This window comes from Argiope bruennichi, chromosome X2, assembly GCF_947563725.1.
Source record: "Argiope bruennichi chromosome X2, qqArgBrue1.1, whole genome shotgun sequence".
Lineage (NCBI taxonomy): Eukaryota > Metazoa > Arthropoda > Arachnida > Araneae > Araneidae > Argiope > Argiope bruennichi.
Window position 1 is genome coordinate 14,661,302 of NC_079163.1, and position 21,085 is coordinate 14,682,386.

Below are 21,085 nucleotides of genomic sequence, written 5' to 3' on the forward strand. Positions count from 1 at the left end.
GGTTAAGGAATAAAGAATTGTATTAAATGCGTGAATGTTTATAAAAGAGTAAGTATATTCTATATATACCATATATATCATGTTTCCAAAAATTACGCCACAGTAAAATAACACTAATGAGGAAAAATGAAAGAAAAAAAAAAACTGAGAAACACACTTTTATTTAATTTGTTTGTAAAGATGGGGTTTTGGAATCGATTTTTCTCTCCCTTTCTAATGTGCCAGGGCAGCGTGAATGAACCCTTATTTTTTACTTACACAATAATTGTTATTGTTGCACGTACTCCAATCTCACCTAATTATGTACAAAAACTATTTAATGCATACAGATATAGTTATAACACAAGACTGGAGACATTTTTATTTTTACGTTATGCAAAAAGGTGTACACTGTTAATTATACATGCTTACTTAATGGTTGATAATTATACATACTTAATTAATTTTTTTAAATATATATAAGTACATTTGATGGAAATTTTGAGGCCGCTTTGTGTAAGGTATATTGAAATACATCTGTTATTGTCCGGTTTCGGCAGATACAAATACTGCATATTAAACGTACACTTAAACTAAATTTTAAGTATTCAAATCTTTTTTAATTAAAATTATTTCGGATTCAATTTAACTGTTTCGATTTTTCATAACGAAATATAATTGGGATTGAAAATTCCAGTTGTTGCAATCGCTTTTTATTATTTTTTCTCTTATTTTCAATCTATCGATCAATGTTCACTATTTCATCCTTTTTTGCATGCCATCAAGACAATTTCTCATACCAATGGTTGAAAAAACGCTGTTCTAGCATATTGAATAATTTTGTCTATTCTTGCTGACAATACATTCATTTAATGCTTTCAGGTCTTAATTATAAGTTAATCGATTAATAAACTTAAATTTTGATTTCTTTAAAACTGACTCTATCTAACAGTCAATTAAAGAAAAATATAGGTTTGAAAGTTCCATAATATTTATAATATTGAATAATTGAAAAGTATATAATAATCAAAATGCGAAGATTCTTCTTGGCACACTCATAAAATTGGATTTTAATAAACTTTTTATTCCATTTTTTTTTCAAAATATGATACTAAATGAAAATGTATTCATGTAATACATTTTTTTATTATAAGAAACTTTAGTACTTTGTAAAATAATTAAATCTATTTACTTTTCAGTTTATTCATATTTATTTGTTGTTTATAATTATATAAAACTGGGTATTTTGCTCAAATGAAGAAATGGAAAAACTGAAATTTGATTTCAGAACTTGCATTTTCTATTTACTCTATAGCCAAATGTTAAAAACTAATTTACATTCAAAACATCGATCACTCTAAAAGAAAACAAAATAAAGATAACTCTATAATTCTCGTGAAAAATTAAATGAAAAGTTTATTATCTACAACAAGTTTATATTAAATTGAAAATTGCTTAACTTTTTCTATGACTGTAAACTTGTACTCATTATATTCTTACTAATTCCTTACATAGATATGTCTTGCAGCTAGAATACTATCAACTGGTAAATTGTTATTAATACATATATTCTAATTTTTTTAATATAAAATTCTAGATACATTTAATTTCAACACAGGCTTAGATTTCCATTTTTTTTTAAATAAGCACCACTTTCCATTCTGTAATTTAATGTATTAACTCTTTTTCAAGTGATTTTTTTACGTGAAGAAAACGATTGAAATAATTACTTTGAAATAACCAACGATAAGAAGATCTCTTCTTAATAAAAATTAATTAAATGTTAATACAGATTAAATGGAATTATTTTACTTCTTTTATCAATATTCAGTTAACCAGAGCTTAAGCGATTTTTAACAAAACAAAATAAAAAAATAGCGGAATCTTCAACTAAACGAAATGATACGGAAAAAAATTCTATATTGAGATGGCAAGTAGAAAATCGATACTCCGACACAAGTCCCTAAACGATGGGAAACTGACGAAATATTTAAGCCATTAGAGGCGAAATTTCTAAGATACGTGATGCTATTTAATCCAGATTTAGAGGATCAAGTTCATATAGAATTAACCTCTATCTTTAAAAAAATGTTACTTTTCTTATTTTAAAAAATGAATTGCAACATATTATTTAACCTTAAACAGTGTTAGAAACAACTTTATAACTAAACTTTGTTTGTTTGTTTGTTTGTTTCTTATGGCACTTGCCACTGACAAGCCCGCTGTTACGAAGACAGCGATTTAAGCCTGAGGGGGACGTCTCTTATTTTTTATAGCAGCGCCAACTAGGGCCAAGAGTGCGACTTTGCCACTCACGCATCATTCATTCGCTTGCACAACCCCTTTTTACAGGAGGGCACATTCACACATCTCACAGATAGAACAACAATGCCCAAACCGGGACTCGAACCCGGGACACCCAGATCACGGGGAAGACGCGCTACCCCTATGCCAGGACGCCGGCTAACAAAACTTTAAATGCCTTTGTTAGTTCTCATAGAGTTTGATTTTATTCAATTTAATTTTTCCACATCGTGTACAAGAATGCAAAGCCTGTGTATAAACTATAGAAATTTCAGCAATCAGCTTTACTTTATGTATTAACTCATTTTCAGTTCGGTTCGTACCATCCGGCGATGTATGAATTCGCTGCGCTAATAGGATCAGCCTACTTTGGAAGAGGCACGGAGCTCGATCTTTCGATGTATGATTGAGTGTTATTCATGAGTGAGTGCGTGTTTCAATTAAAAAGTTCTGTTTCCATATTGGTTAATGAAAGGACAAAAATTAGGTTAATGAAAAGACAGATTAATTGATTAATGAAAAGAAAAAATACTTCATTAATGAAAGGGAAAACTACCACAGATGTCCAGAAGTAGATTTTTAATATAAGGAATTATGAAATGAGTCTTGTATGAACATTTATTAAATGAGGTTAATCTATGTTGATTAACACAACATATATTAACACTATAACACATACACTTGAAATGAATATTTATTATTTATTAATCTATGTTGATTAACACAACAACAAAACGGTTACTCCAACCCGTCAATAAGCCTTCGAATAAATAATAAGACAATTTATATTAGACATTAGTCAGCAATAGAAAGTTCTAGGGAAATAATTTGATTCAGAATTTTTTTCTTACTCTATGAGAGAAAATAAATCATACATCTACAAACCACATGTCATACATATGTATAAACCACATTAATTACTTAAGAACTGAAAATTATTAAGAACATTTTATATTCTATTTGAAGATCACATTTGACCAGTTCATTCACAAAACTGCTGTTGCATCAAATGTTTACAGATGCTTAGCAGCTGATTAAACTAAAAAATGAAATCATTTAAAAATTCTTGATAAGAAAATTAACGAGCTAAGTATTGAATCAAAAATACTTTATAAGAATTTAACGCTTATCGTACGTCAGAATATTTTGAATTAAATCTGTAAGAATAACAAAATATGCAAAAAAAATTACCAAACGAATAAAAATATTTATTTAAATAAAAACAGATGATATGTTCACAGGTTAGGTTCATTATTATAGACATTTTTATTTAACTTTCTCAAATACAAATTATACAATTAGAAGGCATTGTAGTCATTAAAAAATTCAATTCCAAGATTTATTTGATAAATCTCCACGTTTTAACTCCTTCTCCGCTTTTGTCCTAAAAAATCATTTTGTGAATAATATCTGTCTGTGAACACGATAGCTCAAAACTATAACAAGTCAGAAATATTAAATATATTATATGTTATTTGCACCAAAACTGCTGATTGCTATCGAATTTTGAACAATATCAGTTCTAGCGAAGTCTGGCAGTTTGTCAGCCATGCGTTCAGCAACTTCAAAATGAAAAGAAATTTAGAAATGAAATGTGGCATGTAACATTAATTAAATTAAAATAAATTAATTTCCATCCTATTTTGAACACTTTTACAATTTACAGGTGCAAATGTGCCTAAGTTCCTCCAAGGGTTAAATAATTAAAAATATTTTGACTTTCTCGGTACACTCTGTATATCTTTAAAAAATATAGACTTTAAAGTCTGGAAGTGATCATAATTTGGGGATGATATGTCCGACAAAGTTTGATCGATATTAAATATCATCCCGTTTCTTGTAAACTAAAACAATGTTAGCAAAACATCATTCATCCAAAATACAGAAAACACCCTATTTTATTTAATTATCATGTTTCACTTAATATCACGAGCTATAAAAGTGGATAGTGTCAGTCAAGAACTGAATAGTTTGAAGACAAAATTGCTCTCGATCTTGATAGATTTCAAATCCATCAGGTTCAAATATCATCCTATTAGAGTTCTGTGGAAGTTTGAAGCTGAGCTACTTCCACTCATCTGATCACTTTTTAAATTGGTCTTAGTTTCAATACAGGATGATAGTTTAAATAAACATTCAAGAATTTCGTTATTTAATTGATTTCGAGTAAATCAATATTATATACTATATTATGTAAACGGAACAAAATGCAATAACATTTCTTCATTCATATGCTAATTAGGCATATAAATGAAGGAATAGAATTAATAAAACTATTCCTAAATTCCTTTTCCTTAACTTGATTCATTTCATATTTGAACAGATGGAATTTTATAATCAACTTTTCTTCCACTTCCTGATATGCTAGAATTCTGAACTTTTGTGGAATTTTTTCTCGATGACAACATAATATTTGAAACTCAGCACTGAATCTCTCAATTTAATTTATTTATTCTATAAGAGACGTGCCCTTTGTCAATGAATTTAGAGAAAAATTGTTCAAATATTCCATAAAATATTGATAATGAATTAGGAAATACAACCAAAGAAAAGAAAGGAAAATAACTTTTAAAAGGTAAACTTTTATGCCTGCACAAAGAAGTAAAATAGGGGTTTTTTTGTTTTGTTTTTTTCTAAAGTGTGGAAGCGAAATCAAAACTCGTCAAAGCATGAGGTACCAACAATCATATGATAGGGAATTGAAACCACAACGGATTTCAAAAGATAGAAATTCATCAAATGGTCATTCAAAATATGAATAGGACTTAAATTAATACTTTCTTTAATGACTTATATCGGCAACTCAGATTTTTTATATATTTGCGCTGAAGCTCCAGATTTTTAGTTAAAAAAAATATTTCTACATTTTCTTATGCTAACAAAATCTTTAATATTTCAACTTCTATTATTACTTAAATATCATAACTGAAATTCTTTAAAAAAATATTTCTACAAACACATGTGGTTAGCATTAATGCCTAGAAAAAGATCATGCCACTGGCTGTAATTTTTTATCTATTGACGACTCTGAATATTCATACTTATTCAGAAATAGGGTTTATACAAAAACCGACTTTTTGAAAAACAGGTTTTCGAATTCGATATTTCCAAAAAACCGGTTTTAGCCGGTTTTCGAATTTTTGTCAAAAAAAAATTGAATAGGGAAAAATAAAATATTTTTCTATATTCTATTTTTTTATTTTATTTTAATTTATATAAAATAACAAAAAACGAAATCAATATCAAAGTCAAAATATAAAAAATAACATTAAAGATTACATATACATATTACTTACACAAAATAACGAAAACTCAAACAAAAATTTCAAATAATATTTATATTATTTTCACTAATTTTAATTTCTCGGAAGAAAATAGGATTTTAAAAAACATAAAATATCCACTGAACGGTGGCTAAGTCTCGTTCTTACTTTCGACACAATATGGCCTGAAATTGAAAATATTCGTTCACTAGTTACTGAGTTTGGCATCAAATTACAAATCTAAGTTTTTTGTCCTTTTATTCGTTTGTTCAAATAATGAAAATTCAGCTTTTAGTGTCTTTGGATTTGTAAGTTTTTCTTCAGAGTCTTCATGAAACTAAACAATTATATTATTTTCGACAATTATTTTATGAACTGCTTGCAAATGATTATGTAGATTGCTCGTAGATGATCCTTTGCAGCTCAACATTTTATTACAATGATTTCAGATTGCCTTGTCTAGCCTGAACTTTTTGAAACTATCCCAAACTTCCGATTTACTCATTTTTATCTAAAAATGAAATTAAAGTTATTGAATAAATATTTTTGACGTTTATTTTAAAATTTTATAATTTTAACCATTAATATTAATGCAATTTAAAATAATCTAATCTACACAATTTCTAGGAATTTTGAAAAAAAAAAAAAAACACTTCTTAATCTAATTCCGATGCTTGCTAAAGACATAATTTATGTAAAAACATTGTGAAAGAAAATATGGAATATTTTAACACCCTGTGTTTTATTTAAAATTCCATTAAATAGAAGCCAGAACATCTTATTTTACACTAATTTTTGATAGAAGAAATTTATATAATAAAATTTAAATTTTAAAATGTAAAATAGAAAATATAAACATAAAAATTAAACATACTTAATACTTACATTATTTTTACCACATATAACAACTTTATATTTTTGTTTCCAGTTTTCACCTTCACAATATTAAGCAAACATGTCGTGACTCGAGACGGATCGGATTCTGAGACCACATTTCGACAATTCCATTTCATTAAGGGGTGAGACGCGGAACGATGAGCCCATTTGACCTTGGATTTCTCGCATTAGATACTTTTTTAGTTCTATTTTTTTCAGGTGTATGTGAGTGTTATGTCATTTCTGCCAGCATTTTATTTTAACTGAATATTTCGTATTGATATGGTTAGTTCAAGTGGTGTAAAAAAGCTTTCAGGAGTGGCAAGGAAAAAAATGTTATATAATATTATTAAATACTGTGATCAAGAAGCAGAAAACGGGGAATTATTTATTCCTTTCACACGTTCTTCGAAACGAGGCAATCAAAGTGCTGACGTTTCTATTAGCACCGACTTCATACCGATAGACAAAACATCCGACGAAAAACAAGAGGTGAACTTTATGAAACTTTTGTTTTACCTAGAAAAAAAAGTGAAAAGGGATGTTCATGAAAAACATAAATTGACGAATTCGAGGCGCAACTATGCAGCGCACAAGCACTGACCAAAACAATTTGCAACGTTGAAAAAATGTGTTTGCTGCGCGTTGCATAGAATGAATAGCAAACCAAATAAGTTTCAAAATTAATTTTTAAATAATAATATGAATTCTTAAAAGCGGTTTTCTAAATTTAAAAACCAGTTTTCGAATGTGACAAATTTACTTTAAAAAACCCGTTTTTAAAACCGGGTTTGAAAACCATCAAACCCTATTCAGAACTAATTGTCATTATGCAAAAGAATCATGCAAGAAAAGGGTATCAAATACCTGACCATAGTGAGCATTTTTGAGATCCAACAAACATAGCCGAATGTAACAAAATTTTTAATTAAAATTTCTTAGCATACTTCTTAAAACTTACAGTCACACATATTAATAATGAAAAAATAGCATTCCCCAATGGCCGGTTACTAGTTGCAATATATTCACGCATTATTTCTCTCCACCACTGATCCCATTCTTTGAAAAAAAATATTTTCCCCGCATTTTTCGAGGTTGTCGTGACAACACCCTCTCATTCACGCTTTGAAAGAATTGAAAGTAAGCTGTGCATTTTGTTTTTAGACCCTTGTATTCAGTGTGTCTTTATCGCAACCAGCTGGCAATAAAGCTAAATGAAAAATTGCTCACGAACATCATGACTTACAAGAAAAATTTATTTTTAATATTTTTGCTATGAAAGAAAGGGTAAAATAATCTGCTTGATATATAATAATCCTATTAATGTACCATTAACCGCCATTGGGTAAGACATAAATCAAAGATGTATAGTAAGTAATAAATTTAGATAAGATGAAAGAGACTGGAAAGATAGGAGTATCACAATAAAGTGGTGGTGCATGCTATCGTCTTGACAGAGTTACTAGATACACTCAAAACCTTTTGCCAAAGGTGATTTTAACAAGAAAGGTTAATTAATGGTAATGTAATTGTTCGTGCTTAGAGCTTGAAAGCATTTCGAGTAATCTGTTTGTCTCGAAATGCCGTTACGGAATAGATAACTGATCTGGCCGGTAATTTAAATAAACAAATCAGAACAAAATCATTTACATATTTCCAAAGCTCTTTCCATAATCTTTGATGTACAAACTTTCTATTATCAATTTTCAATTACCTTTGATGTATAGACTAAGTGCAGACTTTTGGGGCTTAATTCAGCAAGCAGCCTTTCGGGCTTTCGATATGAATTTTAAAATGTTTTGAGGAAATGTTGGAACGAATACGAATATTTGGCACTATTAAAGGACAAAATATTTTTAAGCCCCTGAAAAAATATAATGCACCTCTTTTAAAATTGACTTCCGTAGCAACAAATGGTTTTCTATCAATGCCCGAAAAAAATAATGGCTTTGTAACATTAATGCGAAATAAATTAAATGAATTTTAAAAAGTATCTTTGATTCAACATACCCTTTATACTATCCATTAAAAAGTATTATGTTCAAAAGGAATAAATAGGGAATATATTGAAATTCCCTTTTAAAAACTCATGGGTTTGGAAACAGCGCCAGTTCTCAATTTTATTAAGTGAATTGCTCAAGTTTGTTTTTCGCTGACTGTTTTGCTCCAGGACTCTTAAAAAATTCAGCTTAAGAGTGTTCAGATTTGAAAGAAGAAATATAACATATTTTACCAAATACTTATACATTTCTTTATCAGTATATTTAGAGAAAACTGTCAGTATTTGATATAAATTTTTGTAGTATCAAAAATTAAGATACTAATTTGTTTACTGAAACTCTATGACTGCACAATTTCTTCTTCATGATTCATATAATAAAACATTAATTCAATTTTAATTTCAATTAAAGAAAAAGAAGAGATTATAACAAAAATGCTAGACCTCAAGTTTAAGCATTCAAATATGAAAAGTGAGCGAAAGCAATTGAATGTGAAAAATAAAAAAGTTAAAAAATGAAGATTTAACACACTTTTCAATGCGTAATATTAAATCAAGTTGAAGGGAAACTGCATCATATTAAAATATGCGGGAAAAATTTCAACTCTTAGAACTGAATTTGAAACGAAGATTGAAAATTTCTAAATAATTGAGAAATTTTTATTTAATTTTCCCCGATTTTCTTTATAGGTATATAAGCAATAATTAACAATGTGTTAATAAAAAGCAATAGAGATCTAATGTTGTTTAGATTTCGAGGAAAAATTCTGTGAATTTGGGATGTCTAAATGTTACATATATTTGCCAGCCAAGCGTGAAAACATTCGAAAAGAAATATATGAAGCTCTCATTATTTATGGATCTCTTTCCCTTTATACGAAAAAATTACATTAATTCAACAGTGCCATTCCAGGTAAATAAGATCACTATGCCAAAATGCAAATTAAATTGTTTAGCTTAAGTTTTGGCTTAAGAGGTTAAATCTAAATGTTTAGTTACGTTTAATCTATACTTCTCAAGTACTAGTAGTATCTTCGAACAGAACAGAAGACTGAAAATTCTTTTTTATTTCTGCAGATTTTATTATTTATGGATCTCGTTCTCTTTATATGAAAAAATTACATTAAATCAACAGTGTTATTCCAGGTAAATATGATGAATTGTATTACATTTAATTTAATTTAATTTAATATATTAATTCGTTCTCTTCAGCTAAGAAATTTCTCATTTAACAAAACGAAAATAATTTTTGTGGGTGTTTTTACCTGCCGAAAACAATTTCTACTCCAATCGATAGCAGTAAGGCAGAAGGAGCAAAACCAAAGCTAAGCAAATGGCAAAATGATAAGACTTAAGTGTTGTCGTGAACTGTTCTCGCAGTATTTATCACCAGGGACAGCAATTACGGGAAGAGTTGCTTAGAATTTGACAAATACTCACAACTTTCCGTCAGCGATAACAAAGGGAATGGGTCGTCTAGAATCCAAGAGCTTATCGGTTGAATCGGTAATTTCAATAAAAGCCGTTCAAACAAGGACTTCGGCTTGTGTTGTCTTCGTGAATTAATTAAAAATTGTTCGCCTGTCGAACAAAAATCTTCCACTTCGAGGGTGTTAATTCATTTCTTCCACTAGTGAAAAAGCATTTTATTCAAGTAGAATCCTTGTAAACCTTTGGGAATATTTTGGTGAAATAATTGATTGGATGCATTTCGTTATGCTGTATTTTATAAAGTTAAAGGCTGTCCGCCTTTCTTTTTTTAGTCCTGTATTTTTATTTATTTTCATAGTATAATAATATTTACAAAAATTGCAATTAAAGTTTTAACAGTAAAAAATGAATGCAAAAATGAAAACTGTCTCTTGAAAGGAGTTTACCAACTTCTTGATCTCTAATATTTGCAAAGAAGCAAGAAGACGTAAGTAAACGAATTTTTATTCTTACCTTTCTTGGTCTCTAATGACTGATATTTGCATTAATTATTTTTTGTTGCTTTAGTTATGATAACACAAAATTTCTCACTTCATTTCATTCACATTTCACTCATTGAGTGACTGAAGCTACTTTCCTAATACCCAACATTTCATTTAATTAATATCATTTCCTCCATATTTTTTATGATGAATTATTTCTCTTCTTATGTCTTCCTATGTAAGTCATAATATTGATAAAATTTCAAATTACCAAATAATATGATCTATAATCCAAAATTAGACCAAATTAAAATAAATTCATTATTGTACCTTTACTATCACATATTTCACATATTACTATTACTATTTCACATATTTTATGTTTATTAAAAGAAATTTAAACCTAATTGTCTAAATTTTATCCATTGTAAATTTATATTTATCTTCAGCAATAAACAATTCCGTAGCAGATCTTATAATTTCCTAAATAATCATTTTTAAGCAAAATCGATTGAATCTGGTAGTAAATTCAAAGGTAACATAAAAAAATTGGTATAGTTTTCTAAAAATTTTTATCAGTCTCTATAAAATGAATAGTTCCTAATTTATATTAGTTTCCATTGCATCCTTTATTTAATAAAATTTCTCTGAAGGGCTGTAAGTCTCAAATTTTCAATCAAAACCTATTTTAAAAATCACTTTTTGATGTAGTGGAATCCTGTAATTTTTTAATAGTGTTATTCTTGTGACAATATTATACATTCATTTTTTGATAAATATGAATATATGGATTACTTTAATTCAATTTTAATTCCACGAGAAAGGCACAATCTGACAGTAAAATACAATAAAGATCAGAAAATTCCAAAATAATTAAAATAAAGAATTAGGATATATATTAAAAGGTAAGAAGCAGATTTTAATAAAAATAAAAAATGATTTTAAGGCACGCTTTTATTAGCACACTTAAAGGGAATAAATATTATTTTATCAATAAAAAACTAGAAGTAGAAATAGAAGTAAAATCATAAGAGCCTGAAGAGTTGAACACAGTTTTATTAGGAAATTAATCGGCAGTGAATATCGCTAATTAGTTCTTAAACACTTTTTTTAAATGAAAAAAATTACTACAAATCTGATTAAAATTCCAATTTAGCAAAATCTCTCCTATCTTAATCTCGTGTAATTTTGTTTTGACCTACTTTCAGATTCTTCGGCAAAAAAAAATTCTTTTTTATGCACTTATAAAAGCACATTTTTTTTAAAAAAAATTTTTAATTGTAATTATCGCGTGTTCTTTCCAGAAAACTGTTTCTACAATTTTAATTGGCATAAAAAAGACAATGCCCAATCAATAATTTCAATTAAAAAATCTATGTTAACAAAATGAAGGAGTCAACTTCCGTCAAATAACTTAATAATATTTCTTTGAACCCCATTAAATGTCGGAAATGATACGTATTAATAAATAATCAAATATCTGGAAGAAATATCTACAAATAAATCCGGTTTGCGTGGAACATGTAAACACGGCGCAAGATAATTTTATTCTGCAAGATTAATAATAAAGTGAAAATACTTAAGAGTTGACCTGCTTAATAATGGTATTGATTAAACGTGTCAACTCTAAGATCGCTCTGGTAAATAAGAACGCAATAATAAGTATTGGCAGAATGTAAGGTTCTGCTTATGATTTCTTTTTATGTAAACGAATTTAGGGCATCACATCTTCATATTGTGAAAATTTCGATATACATGTTGCATATTAAAATCTCGAAAGATTCACCTATGGTAAGGTTCTAATTCAACGGTTCTTTTCAAAAGAAATGAAATTTTCTGATAAATGACGTATAAAATATTATAATGTCATTATCAATAATCTATTTTGAAGCTTAACGGCCATTTTAATATCCAGTAAAGCAATTCAAAGGGTTCGTTCGGGAAATGTATGAAATAAGCTTTGAAGAAGCGTAAGTTGAGAAATAATTTTTTTTTAAAGAATTCTTTTATCTTTATGCCAAAATATGCCATTTTTAAAAATTACTTTCTCTTTTTAGCATTTTATTTATGATTTACATCAGGGCATCTTGATTAGCCAAAATAAGAAGAGGAAACTCTACACGACTCTAATTATAAACTCTACTAAACTCTACACGACTAATAATCATAAAAAAGGCATCTGATCAACTCTAAAAGGCAAAGAGTATTTCGGCTCTTTAACCACCAAACCACAACTTCATAAATTATAGTGTCAACTTTAATTATATCACCAAGTGACTATCAAGAATAATAAATTTCTATAACAACCCCTTCTAGACTTACACATAGAGGCAACCGCAAAAGCGAATTATCCTCATCTTACCATCGCATAATTGAATGATAATTGTCTCGACAGCACTGAGGCAGGAACTTTGATTCATTTCGAATAGTCATCACCGATCGTGGTATAATCCCTCACTTAGGAAGTATTTTCTTCATCGCAGTGGACGTCACTTTACTTTACCCATTAATGAAGCGAGAACCAAATACAATATCGGAACTTCTCATCTCCATATTTGGAGTGACCTCCTGCTGAGGGTATATATGGAAATAAAATAATAAATTTCATAACATGTATCATTAAGGATATTTTATTTAGGAAAGAATTATTCCTTTTAAAAATATGTACCAAAATATGCTAGACTCAGACATTGGTTTATGTTCACTGATGCATAAATGCGCCGAGTAATTCCTTTTATGTTGATCTTCACAATTGATCTAAAAGATTTAAATTCCTCAAATAATTAAAGATCGTCATTACTCTGTTATTTCATTTAAAAAATTTAAAGAATGAATAATGCGATTATGACAAAATTTTCGAAAAACAAATATTGTTTTAATAATTCGATAGTGAAGATAAATGTTGATAATTAAAATAATATTAACAATGGCTGTAGCTTAATTGCTCTGGTATATCATTAAAAATTTTAAAGAAATTAAAGAATTGAAGAAGAAAGAAAGAAAGAATGTTTGTAAATAATTATCCTAAAATAAAATATTTAATAGCTTTAACATATTATCGATAGTTATTTGTAGTATATTCTATAAAGACATTACTCTGACACTAATTTTCATTTGAAGACAGCAGTAAAAGCAACAACAAACCCTTAATCATAGAAGAAAGAAAACACGTCCGCTATTTGACTAAAAACCTAAACAACTGATATAAAACTTAGCGAAATCGATGTCGAACAAAATCTTGTTAAGCATACTCGATATTTTTATCATTTTGCCCATCCGCCCCTGTGTGGGAGAAGTGCTGAATCTGCTGCCCCCGTTCACTGGAACTATGATACAAAAGAATTATATTCATCTCATTTATTTCGGTCAATACAAGCAGATCGGAGATACTTGTTATAATTAGAATTTCGGATTTCCCTTAACGAGGCCCAAAGAAGGAGGGAAACTGCAATGCTGCTCTAAAGACGAAATACCCACCTTTAAAAAGTTTAGTTTAGTTATTAAAATCTACCTCAATGCTATTAGGGGGTGTATTAAATGCTGGTAATTTCTTTCTAAGGCTAGTTCGGTAAAGGAAAAATTGTATTTTGATATAATTTTAAAAAATTCTACTCAAAATTTTAGTGTTTCTTAATATCTGATTGCATTCTCCCTTCGAATTACTTTCCCACTTATTATGCATAAACTAATTTTTAACATTGTTCATAGGCTTCAAATTAATAAAAAAACGAATGAAATGTTTCAAGGACCATTTTTAAACACTTTTTTTTAATTGATTTGCCTCATATTGGTAAATAGAATTTTATCATTGAATTTTCACTCATTTCTTGATGTGCTTGTTTTGAAGTTTACTATTCTTTTGTGTTATGTTGGATAATACACCATTTTAAATTTTTTATTATTTGATTATCAGTTAAACAATTAATATAATCAAATTCTAATTAAATACAACATTCCCAGTTTGTAATGAATTGAGGCTGACTGCATTTCAGTGGATTCTAATTCCTAAAATATAAATTAGTTATATACATTTATTTAATATTTGTTTATATTATGTTATTTATATGTATTTAATTAAATTATTTAAATTGTTATTACATATATATTATTTAGGATTGCTTCTAATTTCTTCCTATCCCAGTACTACCCTCCTAATGTAAATTCGAAGGCATATTTTTTAGAAACTTCTGATTATTTCTTTTCTCATTGTTTCCATTGAAATGAGCTATTTATTTATTTATATTTTTACAGCAACTGTATCTAATATCATGGCTTGCCATACTCACAAAATAGTAAATAAGTTATATATAGCAAAGTTAAATATATTGTGCAAATTACTCCGAAAATTTAATTCTTATGCTGTTTTTTCATGGCACTTTTTCTCAAGAGTAAAAATTTTTTAATAGACCCCTGGAGAGAGAGTCGTGACCCTATTGCATGCCTACCATACTAACCACCGTAACTCGAACAAAAATAAGATATTATATGATATGGAATTTCCATTATTATTCCGAAAAAAATTTGTTCAAGAAAAAGAAAATAAAATCCTTCAGGTGCCGACTTCAAATAGTCAGTGTTCCCAAACTGCTATAGATTTTGCAATGAAATCTGAGGAAGAAAAATTTTGGATTTAAGATTTAAAACACGAGACAGAAAACTAAAAAGAAAGACGAAACTTACTATATCTTATTTTGGAAAGTAAATCCTGTAAGATATCTTGAACTATCGGGAAATAAAGTTTTATTCCCACTTTTTGACGACTGTTTCGACAACGTTAAGGTATTTTAAAATGTAAATCCTAAGCACACAGTTCACTTTTTAATAATGCAACTTTTATGACTAAAATATTCAATATCATGTATAATCTTATATTCTATCAATCATATGATGTTTAAACAATAAACTGAAGATGTGTTTTCTTAATCTTGGAGAAATGCAATTGTCAAGGTCAGTAAATATTTGTCTATATCAGTCATAAGATCTCGTTTTTGTGTTCTTTTCAAATTTAAAATTCCCTTGAAATATTATTTAAGAAAAACAAACAATATTTTGGAGTGCAAGTAGATTCAAAAAGCTTTCATTGTCACTTTTGATTACTTCAAGCACTTTTTCTCTCAATTTGAGTTTAATTTTCTTTTTTATTGACTTTAATAATGAGTAAAAACAAACTTAAAATACTAATTTATTGAAATCCATATCGTGAAAATCAAGACTTTTCTTCCTTGAATGACACAGCAGATAAAAAATTCTATAAATAAACTCAAAATACCAGAATTTAATTGATTCATAGCATGTACATTCTAATATAAACTTATTGCTGATTTTCACGAATTACACTCACATTCTATGTTCTTCATTGTCAACTTAGTATTTTTTTGAAATTTCGGAAAGAATAAAATAAAATATGACATTATAACTTTAATAATAATATTTATAAATTCACTTTTAAATTCGGTTAATCCGGTTTGGCAGTACAAAATTCGAAGATCATCAATCATCAGCGGACACGTACTTCATTTCGGGAGACATCAAGAACTTATTTGACAAATTCAATAACCTGCCAACGTTTATCTGAGATCTAAACGGGTTTATATTTTAAATTCCATTTTTTGCCCGAAATTTAAAATAAATTTCAATCAGAAAAGGCAGCTAAATATAAGAAAAGCATAAATTTAAGTTTCGTGTTTATGAGAATAATCAAGAAATCACGCATATAAGAAAATAAGTTAAATTTTTAACTTTCATTTTTTATCTCAATAGGAACTGAGTCGTGTGTTTTTTTATTATTTTTGTCAGTTATATTTCTCCTAGTTTAAATAAATAACAATAAAACTACAATAATGAAAAAATAAGTTGTAAGATTGTAAAAATAAATGTTCCAAATTATTTAATTTATAAGAATTATGCTAATTAAGATTTTAAATAATGATGCAACCAGCATAATTGCAGTTGAAATTAACGTTGTCTCCTATAACATCTCCCTAAATTTGTTCGAAAAAGAATTAATTCTTCATTCTTAAAGGTAAAAATAGAATAGAATAACGAGTGGGAAAAGTTTTTCACATTATTAAATGTTATTAGATCTTTCACTTACACAATAATTCCTCATTTTTAGTCATATAATCTGTTCTCTTATATTAACCTGTAACCGGAGACATGAATTGCCAGATGCGGCCGGAGACATGGAAGTCAAAATGACTCTGATGTTATTTTTCTTTTTTTGTACTTTGAAAACAGCATTGGAATTTATTTTGGAAACACAATGCATTCTGCAAATGATGTAGTTGCCAAAAATATTTAAAATATTAAATGTTATATTATTAAGTGTTGGAAAGATGTTATAAAAAAACCTAAACAATCTTTTAAAGAGTATTTACTTCGTTTAGATATTACGGAATTACGCTAATGTTAATAACTGTTAGAATTTCACAAACAAAAATGAAGAATACAATATTTTAAAATATTATTTTGAGAATATTTCTTTATTCTTTTTGCATTATTCAAATCGAAAGGACTTTCAGAGTCATGGAATCAATAACACCAAAAACTTTGAAATAGAATAACTCCGCCATACGCATGTTTTCATACTTAAACTTTTGCCAACATAAGCTGTAATAAGAACTTGAAGTTACTAAGGAGATGATTGTATTCAAGGACAAAATACCACGTGGTATTCAGAGCTAATGGACAAAGAAGAGTCGTTTTGACTCCCGTCTCCAGTTATGGTTTAATCTGATATAGTCCCTATTTTAAGTTTCTATGGCATTCACGACGTTATATAAAGTGATGCCAAATTACAAAAATAAGTAACTATTAGAATCCATATATACGAGGGAAAGGTGGATTTAATATCCCAAATCGTCTCACTTGAAGATATTTTATGGAATTCATGATTATCTCGACATAGTTGTGAAGTATTAATTTTATGATTTTGGCAACTGAAAAGATGTATGAATATTGACCTGGATTATTAAATTTCACTTAAACAAAAATAAAAATGGATGTTCAAAAACTGTATTTCCCACAATTTTTTAAGTGTTTTATTTATAAATGGTGATTAACGTCACTAATGATTGACCATAAACATTTAGAAACTGATATTGCAACATTCATTAGTCAGGAGCAATTTGTTTTTGCGAACTACTTCCGTTATGCAAGTTTTCACTTTTTCTGAAGTTAGCGTTCCTCCTTCTCCTGAAAGTTTCAAGTAAGGAGAACAAGAAATTTGCATTTATTTGATTCCGACATAAAAATTCATCGGAGAAATAAAATATTGGCCTATCCTTTCATGATTCCGCCTCACAGTTTAAAGAACGTACTAAAATCTCTTATCGTTGCAAGCACTGAAGTGTTTTGAAAAGTCCAATGGAAGCTTTCCAGCTGTTTTCCGAAAAACTCAACACAAGTTCTTTTTTTATTATATATTGTTTTGAAAAGCAAGAGAGGTTTCTTTTTAAAATGTTTCATGGATAAATTGCTTTACCATAAAATTTAGATTTTTATAATCATTCTAAAAACAGATTCGCGGTCATTTGAAAATCATCCTAAAACGCATCTCATTTAACAACCAAAGAGATGTATTTTAGCTTTTTCATGTTTTATATACCCCTTTCAAACCGTTCGTATTAATCAACATAACTATTAACGGCCTTCTCAAATCGTTTATTTTTCTGACGGAAGTTTTTTTTGTTGCTCTGGTTAAACATCTACTATATGCTTTAGGGATTATATGCATTTAATTGTTGTGAAACAAACATGTAGCTGCGCATAACAAAAGAGTGTTTGAAACTATATAAGTTACTTACTTAATTTAAACTGAAAACATAGAATCATTTAAAATAATGGTTAAAGAAACCGCACATGAGCTTTCATGTACCTAACTTCTTAATTTTAACTGTGACAAAAAGACAAAGTCTATGCACCCGATTCCTACTCTCACTAAAACATCCTCTCAGATCAATGGGAGCACGTTTAGAACCGGGTCTCGAATCCACGAACCACCTATCAAAGCTTAACATGACTTTCAGATCACAAGGGCTCATGTAATTTGGAACATTTTTTTAATATAACTATAATATTACAAAATTATTGTGACTAGCCTTCATAGAGCGCGATGAGTAGTTAGTCCCGTGTTGTCCTTTTAATTTCAAATTTAACATTTTCCCATAGTTTTCTATCTGTTGTTTAAAAATCAAATCTTAATTGCAGTTTCTTTATGAACAATGAAGATGGATGTTTATGAAAGGTTACAACTGACTAGAAATATGCACAATCAAAATTTAGAGACATGTTATAACTTGCAGAAAATAACTCTGATAAGGCATTTCCTATATTGCGCAACGTCCTACTACGAGGAATAGAAGTCCTTCATCAGTTTTCACATCACGTACGCAATATTAAGACTGAGTATAATATTTCATTATTGTCTTTAATCTCGTTTAATTTTAATCCCAGTCCTCATGGGTAGTCAAACAATTCAGATTGTTGTTGTTTCTAATGGCACTTGTCATTTACAAGCCCACTGATTAGAAGTCAGCGATTTTAAGCCATGAGTGCGTCTCTTGTATTTCAGTAGCGCCATCTAGGGCCAAGAGTAAGACTTAACTACACAAAGGGCAGATCCCTTTCTGCGGGGCTGATTTCATTCATACATTTCCTTCACAGATTGTAATTTAGACCTCAATTAGAGAACGATCACCCCTGATCCGGTATCCCCAGTGGAATTGCTCTCGACATGGTGGACTTTGTGAATATGACTGATTCATACGTGCGCCAGCCACCATATACATAGAGAGTCATCAGCCGGTGGGGTTCGAACTCGCAACCACAAGGACGCAAATCCAACGCCCTACCAACCAGGTTTTACCGGCCACAATTCAGCTTAACTATAGTGTATCTTCCAAATAAGTCCTGAAGTCATATTAATGAAATTCCTTTTTAGGGGGAAGATTTTAACGGTAAGTATCGTTAAAATGTTGTAATCCTACCATCCTTATTAATCCGTATTAACAATAAGACATTTAGATTATTGAATATCTTAATTGCCCGAAATTCTCTTTTAAAACGCAGCATACGAGTTATGTTATTATTTTTCATGCGTTTGCGCTTTTAAATTAGACTGGAGAGGATTTAATGGGGCTCAGATGAAAATATGACCTAGATGCAAATAAATAATCATAATTTTTTAAGTTTTCAAAAATACTGACTTGGAATAAACCTCAGCAATAATGAATATGTAATAATCATCTCCATTAATTAATCTAAAAAAATTCATCTGTAAAAATAATTCATTTACACTATAAAAAATTGAATATGAAGACTGGAAATTTTCTAAATTTCTGTTTCTAAATTTTTCTCATCTTTTTAATTCTTACTTTTGTGCATATAAATAATAATTTCAAAAATAATAGATTTAATCATCTGGAACAATTGTGTGTTCATAATTTATATGTTTATACAATTTTGGAATAAAATAAATAAAAAATTGAACCATTAAACAGCTATTAAATTGAGGATATCAACACATAGATTAGCGAAAGATCATATAATTCAGTTGTAAAGTTATTGAAAAATCACACCAAGAACAACTTCGAAATATTTACTGCACTTAGCAAAGAGAGTTGCAGCATTGAATCTTATTTTTAAACGATATGAAACTTTTTTAATTCTCTTTTGGTAACAATGCACAAAAAAAAAATGCATCTGAAAAATGTTTTTGTTTGTTTGTTTTATAAACTATTAAATAGGGTTTTGGATTTTGAAACTCTTAAAGTTCTCGTTAGAACTTATATGATATGACATGATGCAAAAATAAATAATTGCAAATCTCTAAAAAACATATAAATTCTAAAAGGTCGTGCAGGGATGAGAAATGAAAATCCAGGATAATATAATCTCACTGTAAAGCAAAAAAATATACTGGGGTTTTTTTCAAGTGTGCTATTCGGAAAAATCAATTATTCTAATAAAGTACTTGAATATAATAAATGATCTGCAAAATATTTATATTAAATTCTTCTTTTTCAAGAAGTTTATATTGATAGCCAAGGAATAAAGTTATTAAGGAAAAATCAGTTTGTCTAAAAAATGTAATAAGTAACCCGAAAAATAATTTTATTAAATTCTTCCTTTTCAAGAAGTTTATATTGATAGCTAAGTCACACATCGAAGCAGTAAAAATTCGAATTGCAAATATTTTTACAATAGAAACTGGTAAAATATAATTCAAACAAGAAGGAATATAAACTGCAGTGTTGCGTATAACTGCCATAATTCGATCATTGCTTAGATCGGTTCGTTGTCGCAAACTCAATTGTATTACATGTTTGATCCGTAAAATAGGCAGCTTATGTTGCAATGATGTAGATGATGTTTGCCGCATCATTTTTTGAGAAAGTGCTAAGTAGCTAAAGTTAGAGAACAATATTTTAGCATATACATCATTAATTAAATATTTTAACACAATATTAATTGCTTTAACCTGTTTTAATGTAAATAGCAAAATGCTTTATTATATCCTCAAACAAGTAACTTGTTTGACTGCAGTTTAGTATAATGATTTAATTAAAATAAAGGTGGATTGATTGCCTTGTTGCATTTCAAAAAATGCTCTGATTGAGCTGCAAGCATTGACTTATTTGGACTATTTAAATTAATTAAATGAGATTGTTACTGGAATTAGAAAAACAGCCCATAAATCAGTAATAATCTCTAGCAATCCTCATAAAGAAGTAATCAAGTCAAAAAAAAGC